This window comes from Seriola lalandi, unplaced genomic scaffold, assembly GCF_002814215.2.
Source record: "Seriola lalandi dorsalis isolate HSWRI2012SDOR001 ecotype SW California unplaced genomic scaffold, Sedor1 jcf7180002054425, whole genome shotgun sequence".
Lineage (NCBI taxonomy): Eukaryota > Metazoa > Chordata > Actinopteri > Carangiformes > Carangidae > Seriola > Seriola lalandi.
Genome location: NW_019524978.1, coordinates 1,175,326 through 1,197,042, shown reverse-complemented (window position 1 = coordinate 1,197,042; position 21,717 = coordinate 1,175,326). Strand labels below are relative to the sequence as shown.

The following is a 21,717-nucleotide window of genomic DNA, read 5'->3' as shown; positions in this document are numbered from 1 at the left end:
GAAATGCAAACAAATCCTCACAAGCCTGCAAAGATTTCATACAATAAGCACGAAGCAGCGAAAGTAGAAACGAGTCTGTGTGCTTGCATGTTGAAAGATGTAGAGAGACTCACATATTGTGTGGGGTCAAAAAGGTTACATAAACACACTGTGCGACTAGGTTAACACACTAATCTCTGTCCTCTTTCCCTGGAGAAGAAAGGAGGTTTTGTTGAAGTGCAGTGATGACGTCTCTTTGCTCATTCTGCCAAATGCCATTTAGTAGTTTGACTGGAGAAGCTCCTCTGTCTCTCCGGCCGAATCGTCGCTGTCTGATGTTCAATGCCTCGTTCAGTTCTGTTTGGCAAACCTTGACCTGTCAGCTTTTTTTTCATTCTGCAGTCAAGCTGAGTTCAGTGGCACACCTTGTTTTGTGGGTACAGTCATTATTAAAAGAGCCAAAACACACCCACTCAGTCATGCTTGCAAGTAGAAACACACACACACACACACACACACACACACACGTACTCTGTGCTAGAGGAGACAGACGTATTGTGCCACAGTGTTATGAAAAAGCTAATTTAGTTGTCTTACTAATCATCTTGGTCAACATGTGTGATCATGAGGAGTTATTGTGTATTGTGAAGCTTCCAGGGATGTTGTTCAATTTACATAATTACAGTTAACCATGTAACATAATACCTCAGTTTTCCTTTCTCTTAATCAGGGTGTGCACATTTGATATGTTTACTGTCAGTTCAAAAGGAATAATCCTAATGCTTCTACAGCCAGGAAGGAGTGCAGAAAGGTGAAGGTGTCCAGACAGAGTGCAGCAAGATACAGCAGAGAGTCGGGCAGAACAAAAGTGTAAAGGTCAGCACACATCACTGCTGTAACCTCAGCACATAGTATGTAACTTAGAGACATGGTGTAAACTGATGTCCGATCTCTTCAGTTGTCAAATTCTGTAGGAATTTTTCTTCATCTTTCTTTTCTTCTTTTTCTGATTTGCTGAAATGAGCAAAATATGAAAAACAAATGAAAATTAAAGATAAAATTTTGATAGGAATTCCAAGAATCAGATTGCAAGAACTGAAAACTCTTGAGTTATCAGTTGCCATAAAAAAGAAAAACACTAGTCTGAGGGCAGTACTATCACCACACTTCACACATTCATGCAGTATAGCCTTTTAAAGTAAAGGCTCAGCAGGAGCTTCCTCAGGATATGTTCAGGGCTTCCTTAACCCAACCCAGCCTATTATGATCAAGCTCTTTCTTGCAGTACACACATGTCAACTCAGCTTTCTCTAATAATGCAAGACAGTAAAGCTGCAGCTTAAAGCTCTCACTTTTTCCACCTCTCCCCAAATATCCATGGGCTCAAACAGTGGGTCATTATGTCAGAGTGATCAGTGAAAGGGCCCATTGATTTGGGGGGCAGGGGGAAGGTCATGTATGGACTCATAGGAGAGAGAGAGAGGAAGAGAGAGAGAGAGAGAGAAAGCAAAGGGGCAAGGGAAGTCATGTATGTATGTACAGCAGCAGACTTGGAAGTGCAGCGCTCTTAAGGAATCCCTCCAAAACATCCACCCATTTCCTCCGCCGAAGGTGCTCAGCAGACCCAGGCCCTCTGAGCTCCTTTGTGTGTGTTCTGTTCTGTTGTGGGTCCAAACAACAACAGTTATGGCTTCATAAAAGTACCTAAAGGGAGGAAATGTGGTTCTCATTCTTATCTTCATCCTCTGCCAGTGATCAGTCTTGGATGCTGCCAGTTTTTCTTAAGAGTGGAATGGATTTTGAAAACCTTGGGGAATTGTGGAATGGTTAACCATGAGGTTGTGAGGGCGCTGCAGAAACAAACCACACAGAGCTCATTGTAGGTTAGAGTTTATTTGTCTAAGGTATAGTGATAATTAAAGAAGCTGAAAGGTCAAAATGCCCTGGAGGTCGTGACAGGTGAGCACACACCTTCATACACTTGAGACGGACTGTTTCACCTCGAGCTCTCGTGTTGCTTTGTATTTTGACCTTTGTGCCTTTTCACCTACTGCCTCTATTCCAAATCTTCAAAATCCACTATTCTCAGAGACTCACATCTGTCAACACCTGGAGCTTTTTCTTCAATCACTGAGGCAAATGTAAAAATTCTATTTATCACCACAATCACCCACAAGCTTTATGATGCAGGGCTCATCCTGATTGAAGTAAAGGATAAGTGCCAGGTTGAAGCAGAAAAGAAGTGGTTTGAATGATGTGTTGTCCCACCACGTTGGAGGTCAAAACTGTTCACGATTCAAATAGTGATATTGTTTAAATATGGGGATGACAGCTCCTATTCTCTCTCATTGGGAGCCATTTGTGGTGTTAAACTTGGTTTCTAACACTAAGAGTGCCATAAATAGTTGTGTAGCAAGTGAAAAAAAGAAAGCTTAGAGAGAGAAGTTACTTTCTCACCCCTGCACAGACGGCCAATCATGGTGTGAAGTGAGTGTGAATGTCGGATCGTCAGTTTCGGAAAGTTTTGAAAGGTTCGGGAACAGCAGAAATAACCACAAAAGCAAAACCTATGATATAACTATACAGTACAGTACAAGAGTTTGGTTACAATATTCTCCGCTTTCACTTCAGTGATCGGCCTTTCTCTTTTGCTAACATTTTTAATTTTTTTATTTTTACCACTCTAAAACACCACTAAACCGCTCAGAACTGTTGGAGAGTGTTAGGACGCTATTTCTCCATTAGTGAGCAGCTGCTCAGGTAGCAGCTAACAGCCAGGAAGTCCAACAAAGTTGCAGCGGTATTTATCATCCCATATACATATAATTCTACATATAATTGAGCAAAAGACTTGTGACTGATGAAATAGCCCTTTACCTTCTGTAACAAAAATGATATGTAATCATTCATATGCACATTAGTTGGCATTTTTTTCACTCTCACTATTCATTTTTATCTGATTCTTCATTTGAGATTTTGTTCAATGATTATGAAACAAATCTAAACCCATACTCAGATGACCACATCTATTTTTTCACCAGGCAGGGATGCTGAAATCATGTCCAGTAGCTCTAATCTCTAAAATAAAGACAATTCTGGCCTTTAATTCTATACTGGATATCAGCCAGTCCACTGCTCTTATGTTAGAGATTCACCTCTGACAACACAAAACAGACAATTTAATTTAAAATAGGCTATTTTATTGATAAGGAAAAAAATATGAAAAAAATTAAAAAAAAAAGAAAGAAAAAAGAAATAAAACAAAATATGATGAAAAATGTTAAAAGACAAGGATTAATAACAAAGGCAGATTATGTCAAAAAGTGCAAGTGCGTTATCAATCTATACCCAAAGTAAAGTGACAAACTCTTAAACTGCAGCTGTTCACAAAACCGCCTATTTGTTTTACATACAGGCAATCTAAAACAGATTGCTAACGTCATTAGCAATATATGATGAAGGTCATATGTGGGGTCATTGATAATTTGAACGATCATTAGGGCTTGGTCAGTATTGACCTTCTTCCCATTGTGCAGGCCTCATCCTTCCAAAAGCCATTCAGCTGAAACCTTCATATGAACTCTGTGTGTTATAGTTTATACAGTAAGGTGCCAATGCAATCAGAAGGTATGATTTCCCCACTCCATACAGTCTGCGGCTGTAATTACATCTAATGACCACGTTTGAGAATCCTTTACCATCAACTACAGTGCAGGAAGTATGGCCAGGTGTTGCTGTCAGTATGCAGCAGAATAAATGGAGGTGGGAGAGAAAACCATGTGTTTGTGGGTGATTTGATTCTCAGTAATTGTATTTATCTTTGTCTGCTGGCCCCTCCTCTTCCTGACCAGAAAAGCCCCGCAGGGATAAACAAGAGTCAAAACACAGACGAGAGAGAGAGAGAGAGAGGGAGAAAAAAAAGGCTGTGTATGATGCAGAGTGCATGGATCGAGAATTTACATTACGGCTGCTCCTCTACCTTCGGTGTGTGTGTGTGTGTGTTTGTGTGTGTGTGTTTGTGTGTGTGTGTGTGTCAGGATTGTGCCTGTTATTAAGATGCAATAACAGGAGATTACATCTATAAAACAGCTGGTTCAACAGGGGTCATGACAAGTTGAAGGACAGATGCAAATGAAATCAAAAAAGTGTATGTAGCCACTCCAGTAAGCAGATACATTACATAATCACCAGTCACCCTGTTCATATTGAGCTTTCATGTTCTCTTTCATCATCTGCAGAGGCCGTGGTGTGACCCTTGACTGGCCTTGACCTTCATTCACCTACTGAACACTAAGGAAGCTTCATTACTCAAGGTGCTATATAAGCCTCTGCTCTGTGCAGCAGCTGCTGATTTCAAATAGCTCTGTTGTAAAACATTTTCCATGCCAACCTCTGTGTCTTCTCAACAGAGTCAAGACAACACAGGGAACTGATCATACAAAGGCTTGTTCAAGCACATCGCCTGGGGTTTTCTTTTTTTTCCCTTTTGATAAATGTAGTGTCTTGAAAGATGTGGCCTATACTCGATTCATGAAAGCCTTTAATATACATTTGTTGTTGTACACCTGCTCTCCGCTAACCCTGTCCTGGGACACAGGAAGTGGGGGTTATAATGTTTCCAGCACAAGTGGCAGCACTTAGGCTGAAAGGAACAAGAGGAAGAACTGGGCCTGTACTTATCAAACTGCTAAAAGGGAAATTTTGGACTTAAGTGAAAGAAATAAGTAGATTTAAAAATCCTTCACTTTTACTCTTACTTGCAAACTGAAGAATAAAAACTGTTGAGCAACATCTTTAATCATGCTCCAGAGCGGCTCATTTATGACAGCAGCACAGAGACTGAGGGAAGCCTCCACTGACACATCATGATATGATTATACAAAATATAGCAGTCATGTTAACTAAAGCAACTTGTATGATTCTGAATAGGATAGTTTTTGCCTATTATTTGCATCTGGTTTGAATATTTATTGGACCGCTTTTTTATTTTCCTTTATTGCATTTGTCAGTAGAGCAAATAGCAAGAATAAAACTGGTATTGATTTTGTTTGTTTTTCCACTTGTTTTTTTTAAGTCCAGACACCAGAGCGAGATGACTGGGAATGTCGAGGAGAGGAACTAAATTAACTAACTTATTATTCTCCTTATTTTCTATGATATTCCCTCTCTACAAGCAGATTTCCTTTTTTTGGCTCCAGCTTGGTTTTATATTTGCTTCCTTTCACCTAATAAATATAATTTTATAAATGTAAATGTCATGCAAACATGTTAAGCTTGTTGTAATTTTCAGATTTGCATTGCTACAGGATTTATTAAAGATTTCACACAAATAAAGCTGATTTCTTTAAAACTTTAAATCACATCCTTTTGAAAATAGCAATAAAAATTTCAATAAAAACCCGCCCTGTTTTATTGTGAAACGATTGGTGGGAAATGTAGTTTGCCAACTTTTTTAGCTGTTGCATAATAAAAGCATATTAGAATCCAATTTTTCTCTCTTAATACATATACACAGACAATACAACAAGGTAGACAACTTCCAAAACAACATCCAGCTGCTCCAGAAGTGCGATTGCCCTCAATGGGTGGGCTGATGGTGCTTCCCAAACTCTCTCTGCATTCCTCATGCCCTGCCACTGCCAACTGGCATCGTGCCTGAACCTCAAAATAACTTCCAGACTTCCCTCCTGATACAGACACAGATGTTTGTCATCCAGATTAGCCATTCAAACAGGGGATGAAAGCCTGATAAACAGGGTGATCAGGAGGTTTTGTGCTGCTATATAAGGAGCTGTTTTGGCTGGAGACACTGATCAATATCAAACACTAACCTCTGCAATGCAGCTGATACTAGTCCAAGTCCTCAGCTTTCTCAGATGTTTTTCAACCCTCATTATTCAGTCAGTGATACCGTTCTTCGTCTGACCTGTGTATGGTGAAAACTCTTTATGGGTTGCGTAATTTCTCCAACTACCTTTCTTTTTTTCAAAACACACTGGATTATTTCCAAAATGCACTGTCACCTGGCCTAAGTCCAGGTCGTTCTGATGATAGTTTGGAGATACAGCATATATTTGGCAATGATTTGCAGTCAGTAGATGTGTCCCCCATCCTGCATTTGAAGACCGATTGCGTCACAGCAGCGAGACTGGACTGTTCCATTTCGGGAAAATCCTTCGTTGCCCAATCTATCCCAAGATTCATATTTAGCATTTAGAATTAACAGCAGTTTACTTACCAGTCTAGAAGAAACGTTGTGAGTTCAGCATCAAACGTCATTCCTTTACTCACTAAGAGGTGTCTCCAGAGGTGGAAACAAACACCAATGTTAACTCTTGTTTCTACCATGTCTTTCTTTCTACTGAAGTTAGCATGCTAACCTGCTAGCCCTGGCCCATACTAGACTGTCTTATCACTTTCCGATAGCCACTGTACTGTAGTGATTGACTGTAGCCTCCAGTCTACCCTAAAGACAACAATGGCCAAAGCTCTTGTCAAGCAACAATCGCAACCAATCACTCTGGGCAAAAAAACCCCACCAAAGCCCATCAGATTTATTTTGAATTAATCATTTTTAACACAATGTGTTGACAGTCGGTGGTTTCACCATCAAATCATCCTGATAAAGCAGATACGCTCAGTTTTTGACAGTTAAACACTTAATAAATTATATCTATGGATGTTTTTTCTTCTAAATGTTATTTAGTCATAAATATTTAACATTATTTCATATCTATAATAATTTGGAAATACACATTTTCAGGGACTTTAAAACATCCCAGCCTTGGAGAGGCTAGGTTGTTTCACAATGAGGGACTTAAGACAGAACCTGCTTGGTGTATGCAGTGTGTCTGGACCATTAGCTGCTGATCACAGAGTGGGTAGTCTCACAGAGCTTAGTCAGGTCTGTCCATTTGGCAGAAGTCTGATGTTGACTCTGAGCCTTATGGACAAAGGAGCCTGCCACTGAGTCTGTTGCTCGAGAGAAACATGCAGTACAAATTCCAAGTGACCCCATGTGAACCTCCACACGCTGTGGGCACTGCATGTTCATTACTCCTGCAGACAAGTATGCAAATGAATTGTAGATAACACTGTATTTTCAGTCAAGCTGGAAAGGAAAATATTAAGAGAAACGTTTTCGGCAATCCAAAACATCAACAGAAATTTCAAACAGCACATAAAGAAATCAAAGAAGAAACAGAGATACCAATCTCTTTACTAATAGCAGCGTGATGACATTAAAATACAGCCATGATTTATATGAGGAAACAATGTCTGGATGCAACAAGTTCAGACATTTTCTACATTCAAAGGATTGTTGGGAGGTTGCATACAGTTTTAGGAGAATAGATGAGGAGGGAGACATGAAAAAAGAAACTTAATCCACACAATCCCTGAGAACCTTTCAAGTCTGATAGTTTATAAGGACTCAGCTACCCTTCATACTGTGTCTGTCCAGGTACTTACACTCTCTGTCCTACAGACACTCTGTGACAGTATCAGTGCAACCATCTTTACAGTCTTGGCACAAGCTCAACCTCAAAGTAAAATGAGACATATGGCGTCCTCACCCAGGGTTCAACCTGCCTTTATCTCAGGGACCCACACTGACAGGGAATCCTTGGTAATGACAACAGGCATTAAGGAGCCAGAAAAAGAATTAAAACATGAGACTAAATAGCCAAAAATTTGCTGTAGTTAGCCAAAATTAAATGTGTAGAATATACTGCTGTTGACAGATCAGCTGGTTTCCCAGCAAGATTGTTGATTGTTGTGAAATTGGAGCAGTCACCCCATCAACATGAGGTATATGGACTGAGGGTTGAATAACCGTTCTCCCCCTCCCAGAATGCCACGGTACTCCTGACTGTCAAACTCACTGCTGCCTAATGTTGCATAACTCTCCTGCTGTAACCTTGTGAAGGCTGAAGGTTGACCTTAGCTACAAATATCCTCAGTCTTGCCACAGCCCTCAGACACATCATGTTGTAAAATGATCTTGGTTATGTGTTTGTGACAAATGTTTCATTAAAACCTTGGGGAAAACTGGCTGATAATCAAAGTAAGGTCAACACGTAGGCCTACGAAGACCTAAAAAATGTACTGTCATTCATGGGAATACTGCTTTCTCAGTGTCTAACTTACTGCTGCTTTAGTTCTTGTCAAAAGTTGTTTTAATGTCCTCAAAGGCAATAGTAAACAGTATGAATTTATTTAATGAACTCAAATATGTTGTTTACAAAGATAGTGTTATGTATGGTCACTTATATTCATGTTTTTTTTTAATTAACCACCTTTAAAATTTGTTAAGGGGGTAATTAAATGATTATTTTAAAGGAGGCATTCTGACTGAATATTTTCACAATAATTTAGCATTATAACCTAATCCATGAACAGAAATAATAATAATAATAATAATAATAATAAAACCTTAATAACTACATCTCCCATAAATCAACTTAAGGAAAAACCATTACTGAAACTGAAACTGTTATTTTCAACTGCTATTTAAACTTCGTTTCATAGAAAAACTGAAGCATAAAGGAATAAAATGGTGAACTTTGGTTCATATATCATATTGTGCTCCAATAACCTCCTGTGCACCTGTTTTTCGATGACACTGCACGCTCATATCAAGATCTCCAGTGAATTATTGAAACCAATAAAACAGCGTCATTGATAAGGAGACACCGGCTCGTCTTAAATTGAATGACAACATCAGACAAACGGTCGACCGGAGGTCTGTGTGTCTGTTGCGCATCCACTTGTTGAGTTCACAATAGTTCACCGGCGTCGCTCTATTTAAAGAGGCATCAACATGGCACACGGTCTGGTCAGACGGGAGTCAGTGGAAACGGAGATGCAGAAGTCCGAAGACAAAAGGAAAACCTTCGTGTACACTAAGAAGAGGGGCTATGATGTTACCCGAAACCCTCACCTCAACAAGGTAACTATGGACACACAGTTGTCTGAAGTTTTCATTTTGTTTCTATGAACGACAAGGTTGACAAGCTAGCTGCTGCCTTCAGGAGCTGTGGGAAATGGCAAATACCAACATTAAATGTCAATATAAGCGAGGAAAGATGCGGCTATTCTTTACTTTAATGTACTGTAATGTCATAATTCACGAGGTTTAGCTAAGGTTTAGTGAGTGGAGAAAGCTAGCAAAGGATGAATTGTAGGCCCGCAACAACGTCTGGCTAATAAGTGGCTATAGTGCTAATGTTTAAGATTGACGCCTAGCTTACTAAGGGCTTAAATTTAAACTTTGCTACATATTCAGTGATTTTTCTCCTCCATTTACCATGTAAGCAGCAACTTCCAAAAACATTTTAGATAATTGGTATGTATTTAATATCTTACATGTCTTGTTTATGATTTCCGTACCTCCTGCCCGAGCCCTCAAGGAGCTAGTGAACGCAGCATTAGCCAGGAGGTTTAGGTATCAGCTTTAGACGCGGTTATATTTAGATTTAAAGAGACCAAACGCTGCTGTCACACAGCGAGGGGCTTTTGTTAATATTGCCCTGTCAGGTATCGCCTTACAGAGACTTAGCGGTGTTGTTGTTATTGATTTATTAATATACTGAATTGCGTCTCGAGCCCATCGCCCTCCCCACAAACACCACACTATGTGATTCAGCACATTGAGAAAAGCTGCTGTGAGACCAGTGTGAAAGCTGATATCATGTCAAGATAAGGTCACTATCGCATATAAAAACGCCTATAGATATTTAAGATTAAAACTTATTTTCACTTTCTTTTTTTCATAAGTCAAAATGAGGAACAATATTGGAAGATGCTTATTCATGCAACTAATAATGCGGAACAGCTTCCTTCAAGTCTAGATTATGAGATAAAGAGATGACACTGCATGTTCTCATTCTGGTAAAAGCCTTTCATTGTAGTCTGCTGAGTTTTCTATCATGATTCTTATGACTAGCCTTTGCCTGAGGTATTTTTTTTTCCCATGCTGTAAATGTATCTTTAACAAAAGAGCCTTTGGCAGCCTTTGAACCCTTCCAGTGTTTTCCTCTGGTTTGTGTGGTGGGATGGGGCCCCAGAGGTCAGGCTGTGGTGACAGGGTCTCTGTCCATGGTGCTGACTGACCATCAAAACAACTGGCTGAAATCACGGTAGCTCTTATGTCAAGTGACTCCTGCAAACACAGTGTGTAGTCTCATTGTTCTTCGTCCCTGCCAGTCTTATTTTAGTACAGTCTATTTTTTAAACTCTGAGCTGATTTATGTACTCCACGTTTCCCCTTTGGAGGAAAACATGAAAACTGTAGCCCTATCTGTACTGTATCATGAAGTTATTTTGGTTTATTTCACTAAGAAGATACAATGTCCAAAATATGTGAGTCTGATTACCGTGTGTTTTTAGTGTAAAGGCTGCTCCAGTCTGATAAAAGCTGCAGGCAGTTTAGCACAGCTGAGGGAGCTGCCAGCCTGGGTGGTGTCAACACTGAGCTGATAAGTGAGACAGTGGAGTTCAAACAGGCCAGTGTGTTTGGGGTGAGGGGCGGTGTGGTGCTGGCTGCACAGAGGCCTGTTTGTTAGGCCAGTTAATGACTCCACTCCTGAGACTGCCACATACTGCACATCAACCCTGTGTGTGTGTTTGTTTTCATGTGTGTAAGTGTGCATGGTGTGGTAGGGGGAGTGAAGCGAGGTGTGTATACAGAGATGCATTATTACTAATAGGAACAAATTAGGGAACCCTTTGTAATCTAGGTGAGTTCAACCAACACACAAATGTCATGTTGTGTTGTGCAGTGGCTGTGAAAGGTGAAATATGCCATTAAAGTGTAGATCCTGTAAATTTAATCATTTATATAGAACGTTGTGTGTGTAGAAAAATGACAAAATCCCCATATTTACTTTGGAATATATTTAATAAAATAAACCAGACCAGATGTCTTTGAGAAAAGGGGCACCTATACATCGTGTTCATTTTGTTAATGAAAACTATGATGAAAAATAATCATTGATGACCTACTGTACTTTTCATGACGAAAACAAGAAATGTAGTACATTTGTAGTCAACAAATAAAAACTAAACAATAATGTGAAAGACATGCATCTGTGAGAGCACACACTATATCTCCTGATTAGTAAAACAGTTTCCTCCACTGTTTAGAAGATGATTTAGCTGCTTAACCTGTTGCATGACTATTAGTAAGAAACATCTTGCATAGTTATGTGTCTGTCAGTAATGTTATCTGAGGTTACCTCTTATAGGAATTAACAGATTTATGGACTCAATTCTAATATAGCTAATGAAGCCATCAGGTGCTGTGACATTACCATTACTTTCAGTCGGCTATCTTTAGTGCTGCTATAAGGAGGAGTGAGTAAGTCTCAGGATTCATTTTGGTGGCCCATTTTATGTGACGATATAGCGTCTCCTGTCAAACTAAATCCAGAAAATGAACAGTATTTTAGTGAAAATGTGATTAGAGAAGAGAAACAACAAAGACACAATTAGATTAGCGAGTTTCTTTCTGTTCAGAAAGACGAAGTTGGAAAATGTTTACTAGATTTACTGTGGTGAGTCAGTCTGTACAACTGCAAAGCAGAGTGACGCCTGTAACCATGGTAACTGTACACAAAGATAGCAACAGCTGTAGCCTCAAAATGCAGTAAGATAGAAACATTTCAAATGTATTACTGAAACCAGACTAAAACTAGCAAAAATCAAATGACTAAAACTTGACTGAAACTAATACACATTTCATTCTATGGTTTTATCTGCAATGGTTTTATGTAAAGACACAGTGTAAAGCTGAAAGCGCTTCATCTGTGTCATGTAACAACTCCCGTTTTACTCAAACTATAGCCTTGTAAATGTGTACTGAGGCGTATTTTAACACTTCAGGTCTATTTTCTTCCATTTTACACGTGTAACTACAGTGATTGTGTGTTGTGTTGGGCTGCCAAATCGCAGGTGACGCACACTCAGTGCTGCTTGAGCGCATCCTGTGTAAACAGAGAGAGGACTGAAGTGGCTGCTGCTGCTCTGCTAACATGCTGCTCACTCCTGTGTGAGAAAGATGAGATTTGCTTTTTGTTTTCAGTCACAAAAAGTCTTTTACTATGAGACTGGAGCATTTGCAGGAAAAGACTGTGGTTATGATTTACCTTGTGAGGTTATCCACGATCTCTTTCACTGCTTTTGGAAGTGCTGTGTCTTTGTACCAACCTCACTGTGTAGATTGCCACTTGTTGACTATTGCCAAATATCGGAGTGTAGTCAAAGGAGCCTGAGCAGAGGTCTGGCTTGGTCTGTCTACTTCTTCATTTCTTCAGCATGTTGTGCAACATGCTTCAGAAAATAAGCTTCAGTGTTCATGTCAACACTGGCAACATTTGACCCAACCAGGGTGAGGTTTCAGGCAGCCATCTTGAAAACCCCCTTTTGATTTTTGAACTTGGTAAGAGAACATTTGCCCAACTGATCTGATTTGAAAACCCTCTCTTTAGACTTTGAGGTTGGCTGTTTGCAGTAGAGGTCAATCTGGAGGCCTATAGCCTCAGTGCTTAGACCTGGCCCAGTAAACTGTTTGTTTACATCTCAATTTACACCTTAGGGCCCTGAATGGACCCAGTGTACATGGGGGCTCTTAAAGATATGTTGACCTAAATCCATGTGGAAGCAGGACTGGTCTACCACTAAGGATGTTACTCTATGTTTTGTCTATTTTAATAAAGTTCTGTTGTGATCTGGATTTTAAGCTAACTCTCTCATATAGTTCACTCACTGTTTTTCTCTCTTGCTCTTTTCACCTCCCCCATTTCCTCGCTCTTTCTCTTGAGTGGTGTAAAGAGTGAATGTTACGAGAGCCTTGGTTCTTTGTTCTTCATTTTACGAGAAGGCTTTTCATCTCACTTTAAAGTTGGCCATCTTAAATGAGCTCGCAATTTGTGTTGGTTGGTAAAAAGGTGGGGTTTAATAAGAGAAGGATTAATTACAAAATGAGAACTGGACTGGAAACAAAGGATCTGAGGAGCCTGCTTTATATGCAGCACACCAGTTTGTTCAATCTTAGAAGAAAAACGAGGGCGAATTTCTAAAACCGCGGTCTCTGGTTTTTGTTTTTTTTTTTACATTTTGACAAAAGTAAAAGTCTAGCTTACGACACCATTTTACGTTAATACAAATTGACCTTGTTTTGTGATTTGAGAATATAACAAAAACACATTACATACTGAGTGATCAACCTGACCCTCTCATCAGCTGGCTGAAGTGACCCAAAACACAGACTCTGTCAAACACACACGGGTTAGAGTAATAGCAGAAAAAAAGGTTGCTTATGCTGCCAGGTGAACCATCCACTGTCAGCTCGGTACATGAACTGGGGCGAGGAAATTGGAGGAGAAGGTAGGAAATGACTGCTAAAGCGTGTTAGCGGTCGGGCACAGGCAGGCTTCTGTGGCTCAGGCAGTGGCACATTGTTGCCTTCCTTCTGATTTCAGCGAGGCCTGGGGGATGAGGTGTGTTTACCTCCCTCAGCTGGCCCACTTCACCTCGAACAGGAGCCGGTCACAGCACAACCTGCTAATTGATGCTGAAGTACATAGTGCTGAAAGCAGCGTGTCCTCACACCGGCAGGCTTCGATTTCTTTTTAATCTATCCACACATACACACATATAGATGTATGGACACACAAACACACACCCTCACTCACAAAACTTCACCTTACTCTTTGGTTAACACTCCCTCCTCCCTCTCCAGAGGTGGAACCGGATATTATAGGTGTGTTTTGTGTGCGTTCACCATGCAATAAAGAGATGAAGTGGGGTGCGAGCTGTAGAAAGGGTTCTCTGTGGTGAGGAAGAGAGCGCTGGCCACGCTCCACAGACGCCCTCTGTCTCTCCGCTTGATCACACATTAATGAGGCATCTGTGTGAATCCCGGCCCTCAGTACGTCTCTCTGACGCTGGTTCCGACTGAAAAACAACAACAACAACTACCTCCTTAAAAACACTCTAAGCGCCCAATCAGGGATGCTGTTTCACCTCAAACACTGAACTGAGTTGTCGGCGTGTCCGCGACCAACAGATGCCCATTCACCGGCTCTGTACTGTAGTTGACGGTGACTGTAACAAGTGCAGTCAGTCATAAAGGTTAAGGAGAATAAGAACTGGAGCTCCTGTCTGTTTTACAGCAACATTTTACTTGTTTGCACAAAAAACGTCAAACCTGACAATAACGAGTGGTGGACTCACAAGGACTTGCATTCAAATACAGTAGGCCCCTGAGTGAGAAATGGGGCTGTCATTCCAGCCTTTAGCACTAAATCCCATGAAAACACGCACTGATCCCCTTGATTAAACAGTAACGTTTTGTTTATTGAGGTTTTTAAAATCACTAACATTATGCATCATTTGAGTCTACGAACACTGAATGAAATAGAGAGCCCGTGCCCAGACAGCGCTGCAATTGGATGCCCCATTTGTAACCACAGGCTCCAAATATGACATTGCAAGATGGCCTGTCAGATGAAAGACTAAAACTAAGAATCTCTGTTCTTGGCGAGCGCTGAACAGCAATGTATCTGATTGGGCACTGAGGATGCGCTTCTAAGCCAAATGGCGACGGTCCTGATAACCCTCTGTTTCAACTGGAATCCATTAGGCACTCATGTGAGATTTACTCTGGTTTGGCTTTGACACTCATCGCCTTTTGCTCCCAGAAAAAGATTTTTTTATTTCTCCACCAGGTTTACATTTTCCTTTAACCGAGATCTACATAAACAGATTTAGCAACAAACAAACAAATGGCCACAAATATGCTGAGCTTTCAATTCTAAAGTGGAGATATTTCTGTACGAGTTCTCCTTTGGGTATGTGCTGTGCTTTGCTGTTTACTGTACAGTGACTGATTTGCTGAGTTTTCCATGTGAAATCTAATGTGCTCCAGCCGGCCTCTGTCTGTGGTAAAGCCTGATAAGGTTTTTATAACAGTGCATGCGCTCTAATAGAATTATGTCACAATTGGTAAAAGGTGCCAGTGAGAAAGCAGCTCAGTGTTCTGGCGCTGACTCAAGCCGGCGCAGACTGGAACTTTGATTCCCACTGAGTCACCATGTCAGCATGACACGAGGACAAAGTTTGTTTTCTGCACATTGAAGACTTATAAAAGCTTTGTGCTGACAGTTTCCTGTTTTGGTGAAGCATTACAGCAATGCTTTGTTTGTGCTGCTCGCCAAGGTTCCCATGGACCTCGGTAATCTTTCTAAATTTATCAGTCTCCAGGCCCTTATCCATCGTAGGATCAACAGGGGAAATCCTTTGATGGATATCTGTGATGATAGAGAAGTGGTTTTAAAGTTTCATGATTTTGTGTTTCTTGGGACAAAAATCAGGAACAAACAATGAGAACTTACTGGTTCCTATTAGGACACATATCAGAAGATTAGATGAGAAGATTGATACCACACTTAAGTCTGCAAGACAAAAATGGAGCTGGAGGCTCTGTTTGACTGTCTTAGCTCATCAGCAGTGACAGCTAGTTGTCTGGCATGACAAGGAAGTCATTGTGACAATGACTCCAGGAAGTCATTGTGCTCATATTTTTGTATTTTGTACAGATTAAAGGAATGAGATACAATGTGTTTATTATTGAACTGTAGAGGTGCTAGCTACACTATCAATCCGTCAATCACTTTTGTTCTGACTGAAATATCTCAACAACTATTAGACGGCTTGCCATGAAGTGTTCTACAGACATTCATGGTCCCCAGAGGGTGCAGTCTGTTGACTTTGTGATCCCATGACTTTTCCTGTAGCACATGACAACATCATGTCACCATTTGTACTTTGTTATTTATACTTTGCTTTATTACCAAATACCAACTACAAAACTAATAACATTCCATCGGCCTCAGCTGTAATTAGCTCATTTAGTTTAGCTAAACAGAGATGGTGAACATGGTAAGCATTGCAAACATGCTGATATTTAGCAGATACTGTTTGTATGTTACTATGCTGTTAGCATTTAGCTCAAAGTACAGGTGTGCCTAACTACAGCTGCACAGAGCTGCTAGCATGAACGTTTTATAAGGCAGAGCTAGCCGTTTCACCCTGGTTAAAGTCTTTATGTTCAGCTAACTGGGTTCTGGCTCTGGCTTCTTATTTAGTTTACAGACACAAAATTGGTATCAATCCCAAATCTTTTAACTATTCCTTTAAATTTAACCAAACTGCAGACAACTTTGAAACCTTCAATAATGACCTTTAATGTACTGAAAAGAACTTTGATGTCCAAAAAGTTGACCACTGCACACAGGATTCTGATATCAGCCCGCTGTGTGTCTGGGCTGGGCAGAAAACACGTTCCAATGTGTGTATGTATGCTACAGGATGTTTGGAGGTGGATGACAGTGGTTATGTGAGGTCGAGCTCAATGATGCTGGTAGTCAGATTACAAGGCTGCGTTTAACCGAGCGGTGGAAATGGGACAAACCTCTCTCTGTTCAGGATTCGTACAGAGCAGCTGCACTTGTCAATCCCCCTCACTAGGTGGACCGCAGAGCGCTATGTATATGTGTGTACACTGTTTGAGTGTGTGGGTGTGTGTGTGTGTGTATGTGGGTGGGTTGTCCCAGGTGTGGCCAGGTGTTTCAGGTCGACCGCACGCATTGCTAGTGACCAGACATTCCTCTGATGGACTGGAGTGGATCGGCCCGACAGAATGAAAGTGCACCCTCATTCTCCTCCAGTGACCAACCTGCTAACCTGAGCTTTACACACACACACACACGCACGCACGCACGCACGCACGCACGCACGCACACACAGACACACACACACACACACACTCTGACATGTTCACAGACTTAAATAGGTTGTTAACTTGCAGACACATAAGTGCTTTTATGAGCGCTTTCTTCAGGACTGGCTCAAATAAACTGAGTGTAATATGATCAGACTGTCAATTCAACTGTCTGCGCACACACACACACACTCTCTCACACACACACACACACACACACACGGTTCTGATGCTGTGTTTATTCAGCAGCAGGTCCATCTAAATAGTCCATGCCTCCTCAGCTCACCTTTGTGTTTTTTTGTAAGATGGTCCTCATTCATGTGAGGACAACAGAGAAGTCATTAGCTTGTCCCAGACGGAGAGACGGAGACAGTCTGAGCCTCATCACCTTCCTATGAAGCTCATCTCAAGCATCCCTCCTCTTTCAGCCTGTCTTTTTCTCCTCCTCTCCTCCTCAATGCCGCTTTTGTCTGTTATATTAGAGTGGTGGAAGAGTGGTGGAGGTCTGTTTTAACAGATGGAGCAGCAAGAATTTAAAGGTGGTATTTCGTTTCAGCATTCTGCAACATAGTATATGTACGACCATTATGTACAAATGGCTTTCTCATGGTCCGAGAGAAGACAGATCAGTGTGACTGATCCTGTGTTGATTGACAGCTTTTGTGTAGTTGCAGCCCCCATAAAAACAACAAGGAGGTTAGTATTAATGGACTTTTTGTGGTTAAAAAGCCGTAAATCTGTCATATACATTGCTAAACGCTCAGTGTCACCAGCTTTTAAAATTGGAACTGCTGCCATCACTGGATTTGATTTTGGGGGGCAAAGTAAATCTGTGCAACTCTTAATGTGACACATTTTACCTGTATCAATAAAAATTTCAGTTCCTGCTATTTTTATATTGCTCTTGACCATTTTGCGATTTTGATAATATTTCGATTAACCGTCCAGCCCGAGCCAATAGTGAGCCGTCTTGATAGCGCCGACCTTTGAGAGAACTGAGAGCTGGAGAGTCCAAAACGGAGGAAGTTATCACAGCTTATTATCTGTGTGGCACCATTATTTAATCTCCTCTGTCACAATGTAAACTGATCCACAAAAGAGGAATAGTTTACAATTAATGAACAATTACTTGAGTGCTTGTTGGTCTCCCTCTTTTTTTGAACCATGCACTCTTCATATTCTACGCTGTGTTTGTACGCCAAGTGATTAAACAAGTTGATTGTGTTGCCTTTGGTCACCGTCCATGTTGCATTCACCCCTGTCTGGTGGTCGTGACTGATACGACTCAATCAGGAGGCAGTCTGCGTCATTGTTTTCCCTCTAGACTACAACGCAACCTTGGAGTATTCAAACCTTTATTATTTTTATTAATTAATTATTTATTTACTTAAGTACCATTGTGAAACGTAGCCTGAGGCTCCGTGTTTTACTCGTGTCATTCATATCACCAGTTTCATTTTGGGTGCACGCAGACTAATGTTAGTTGGACGTGACTAAGCATCAGGTAATGTTTTTAAGGGGACACTTCATGAACGCACACATTGAGGAAGCCAACCAACATCAGCAAGATTAAGTCGGTTCTAAATGTCAGTCTGAATATTTTTCAGTTAATTTCCCAGCCCTACTTTATAGTTGTAAACACGAGTTGATGGTACTAGTAATAAGTGTTTTGAAAACGTGAATTTTATTGTCCCACTCAGTAACATGGAGATCTTTCCTTCTTCCTTCTGTGGCTCTTTGTTGAATGAAAAGGGAGTGTGATTCTGAGAGTAAAATGGCAAAGGGAGTAAACTGTAGGGAGAAAATAGAAAGGAGCCTCTATCTAATTAGCACTAACCTGGCAGGCCAGTCGGTCAGCAGTTAGGTTGCCAGCAGTTGTTTACCAACTCGCTGTCCAAGTTGTCTCTACATCACCAAACACTTTTGAAACACTTTTGAAATGATTTTTTGCTGTTCCACCCTCTGGACTTACATCCTCTACAGGTTAAAACATCATCCAGCCTGTCCTAACCCCTAATTCCTTTGGTCATCACCGACTGATCCAACACAAACAAGGCAGTTAAAAAAACCCAAAAACTGCTAACTTCTGTTAAAGCTGTGCTGTCTACCACTGACCACGAGCTCCTGCCTTGCTGATGACAGTCTTATGGCCTTTTCCTGTGTTGTAACAGCAGTGCTGTTTTGCTTTGTGAAGAGACAAGTCATTTCTTTTTCACGTTGTTACAGTCTGGGTGCATTTAGAGAACCAGCTGCCATGTAGGTGGTCATTTCTGTCATCACAGAAACTAACAGTGACAAGAGGAAAACACATTTCAGTGGGGCCCTTACATTAGCTTGACACATTCACTTGTCAGTGTTGATGCCGTACCTCCCTGACTGTAGTCTCACAGGTGAGTGGGAAGATTAGTTCAACGCCGTAACAGAACACGGCTGATGCAACTGCAGCTACAGTGCAATTCCCCCCTTCTGTGATGCTAAAATATCCTTGTTGTTCTTTCTTGGTATCGCCTACAGAATTAGACAGTTATTTGAAGACAGCCTGTGAAATTGGATTGGCCATCTGTGAGACCACAAAGAGATTAATTCGGGATTTCCTGTGTTGTTAAGACAGCTCAGTGGACACTTCACTGTGCGGGTAAAGATATCTCGATTTTTATTGCAGCTTCTTTTGCTCATAGTTTATGTACTTGTGAAAAGGATTAGTTCTACTTTTTTTGTTTTATCTAATGGACTTAGTCTCCACATGACTCATGTATATTCTTTCCTTGTTGCTCCAGAAGAAAGACAGAATTACAAATGAGCTGTCATCAGGAGACTCACAAACACCTGTGCACTCAGACATGGCTGGCGAGCCCAGTACTGTCGCCTGAACATGGCCAATGACTGCACCATTAGCCAAAAGTGAATATTTGGACCCAAGGCTGGACACAGAGCTGCAGATTTCTTTAGAGGACTTGGACTCCTTCCCAGAAACACTCAGGCTCCTAAGGGACCTGGACGGTGCAGCATGAAAAGGCTGCCTCAAGGGGATTGCTGCGTTTGAAGAGCCCTACATGTCCGCTACCTCCACCCACTCAAGACTGCCCTCCCTGAGTCAACAGTGGCTACGTTTTCAAGGCTGTTTGACCAACAAGCGTTGCTGTACATTTACAAGTTGACACCTCTTGATTTAGGGAGCCCTGCGCTCACATGTTTGCTCTGAATAGAGGAATTTGCGCAAAGCGCTTCTTTCAGTCGGTCTCGGCGCTCAGCGTTGCTAGGTGGGGATCATGACTGTGAGAAGTAAATTAGAGGTCGAGTTGCTGTCTGCTCTCACTGATGGCAGACACGAGATGTGCTGTTTGTCATCCATGTTGACAGCTTTATAACAGATGCTACTGAAGCCAGGGGAAATGACACAGAAACTTCGAACACTGTGTGGGGTCTTTTTTTCTTTTGCTATGCCAAGATTATTCTGTTATATTCCCTGCTATTTGGATTATAATATGATAAAAATGAGGTAAATATCTAAAATATGGTATAAACAACATAAAGCAGTTGCATTCTATAAGAGATGAAAGACAAAAGAAACAGATAATAGAGAGAAGAAACACAAAACCGTGCCATTTAGCACACAGTATGTGTTGTACAGTATCTCTGGTAACTCACTTATCTTAGTTCAGAAGGTCTCCTAACCCTAACCCATAACTACTAAATAATTTACATCACTACACGTGTGCAGGAGAAATTAAATATCATTCCTAAACATTGTCACATTTTCATACAAAATTTTAAGGTTAATGAGTAGGGCTGAACGATACGCAAAAAACTTTCACTTTCACTGAAAAAAAAAAATCAAAATGATGGTGATGTGATTTTTACTGGATGCATGTTACACCCTTACATCTGGAGAATATATGATTTGTAGGCCGGGGGCATTTCTGTAGCACCACATTGGTTAATTGCATCATTTATAATGGTATGTTGTGACACATTTGGATATTGCACTTGGCCATATTGTGATTTCAATAATATTTTGATTCATTGTTAATTAAGAGTAACAAGCCTCCTTGGCTTATATAAAACATTTCTATCTGCATCAACAGTCTTAAACAAAACAACTGCAGGAAATGTGGATTTCAATCAGCAGTAAAATAACAAGCAACAACCGCTTCATTGTGTTTCACAGAATATTCCCTTTATAACCGAATGTTATTTGTCCACTTTTCTCACCGGTAACTACAGCAGCTAAGAAATACGCCAAAATAGAATTAGTTTTTATCTTTTACAGATTAAGCCCCTTGAAAATAATCATTAATTGCTGCTGCTTCTCATCACATGATGTCAAGTCCCACGTTAACCAAAAAAGCTAACCTTAGTATCTGATATCATTTGTCAACTCAGGTCCTTTAAGGCTTAGACATGGAGAGTAATTTCACAAGAAAAAGAACATCAATGTGTGATTAAGATCGATTTAGATCATTGAGATAGCAGGTCAGACCAAACATATGAAATGAAGGTAGCACACCGAGCTCAGTTTCTGCCTTGATTACTCCTCATTTTGTTGTCAGCATGCTTTTTCTCAGTGTTATTAGCACAGTGCAGAAATGTTGATAGAGAAAACACAAGTTATCTCTCTGATGAATGCATTTGGCCCTTTGAACAAAGTTCAAGTGCCACAGTGTTCGGCCTGCTAATGACCAAATTTGTTTAGGAACAAGAGTGCACATGCAGGTCTTCCACGGCAAATTTATTGGGAGGTATTCACTGGGAAAAGCTTAGTCAGGCTGTAGGATCCTGAGAGGAGATGGATGGGAGCTGATGTGTGCGCTTTCTTTCCCTCCGGAGAGGAAGGGATGGATTTAAAGGGTTTTATTTGCAGGGCAATTCTCTTCAACCCTGCTATAGCTGCCATGTTAGCAGAAAACAGATGGGGGTGTGTGTGTGTGTGTGTGTGTGTGTGTGTGTGTGTGTGG

General features: G+C 40.9%; 1 protein-coding gene across 1 annotated transcript in view; it reads left to right on the top strand.

The window, feature by feature from the left end:
- The first annotated feature begins 8,770 nt into the window (after positions 1 to 8,770).
- me1 (malic enzyme 1, NADP(+)-dependent, cytosolic) overlaps positions 8,771 to 21,717 on the top strand; it is an 84,972-nt gene continuing 72,025 nt past the window's right edge. The window contains exon 1 of the mRNA XM_023410503.2: positions 8,771 to 8,929. The gene's annotated coding sequence lies outside the window, so the exon portion shown is untranslated. The remainder of the gene's footprint in view (positions 8,930 to 21,717) is intronic.